Source organism: Physeter macrocephalus, chromosome 11, assembly GCF_002837175.3.
Source record: "Physeter macrocephalus isolate SW-GA chromosome 11, ASM283717v5, whole genome shotgun sequence".
NCBI lineage: Eukaryota > Metazoa > Chordata > Mammalia > Artiodactyla > Physeteridae > Physeter > Physeter macrocephalus.
Window position 1 is genome coordinate 176597688 of NC_041224.1, and position 960 is coordinate 176598647.

A 960-nucleotide genomic window follows, 5' to 3' on the forward strand; every position below is an offset into this window, starting at 1 on the left:
CTGCATCGGCAGGCGGACTCTCAACCACTGCGCCACCAGGGAAGCCCCCATTTGTTTATTTTTTATTTTATTTCCATACTCTAGGAGATGGATCAAAAAAGATTTTGCTGTGATTTATGTCAAAGAGTGTTCTCCCTATATTTTCCTCTAAGAGTTTTATAGTGTCTGGTCTTACATTTAGGTCTTTAATCTATTTTGAATTTATTTTTGTGTATGGTGTTAGGGAGTGTTCTAACTTAATTCTTTTACATGTAGCTGTCCAGTTTCCCCAGCACCACTTATTGAAGAGACTGTCTTTTCTCCATTGTATATCCTTGCCTCCTTTGTCATAGATTAGTTGAGCATAGGTACGTGGGTTTTTCTCTGAGCTTTCTATCCTGTTCCATTGATCTATATTTATGTTTTTGTGCCAGTACCATATTGTCTTGATTACTTAAGCTTTGTAGTATAGTCTGAAGTCAGGGAGTCTGACTCCTCCAGCTCCGTTTTTTTCACTCAAGACTGCTTTGGCTATCTGGGGTCTTTTGAATCTCCATACAAATTTTAAGATTTTTTGTTCTAGTTCTGTAAAAAATGCCACTGGTAATTTGATAGGGATAACATTGTATCTGTAGATTGCTTTGTGTAGTATAGTCATTTTCACAATATTGATTCTTCCAATCCAAGAACATGGTATATCTCTCCATCTGTTTGTGTCATCTTTGGTTTTTTCATCACTGTCTTATAGCTTTTGAGTACAGGTCTTTTACCTCCTTAGGTAGTTTTCTTCCCAGGTATTTTGTTCTCTTTGTTGCGTTGGTGAATGGGATTGTTTCCTTAATTTCTCTTTCTGATCTTTCATTGTTAGTGTATAAAAATGCAAGAGATTTCTGTTCATTAATTTTGTATCCTGTAACTTTACCAAATTCATTGATTAGCTCTAGTAGTTTTCTGGTGGCATCTTTAGGATCCTCTATGTAT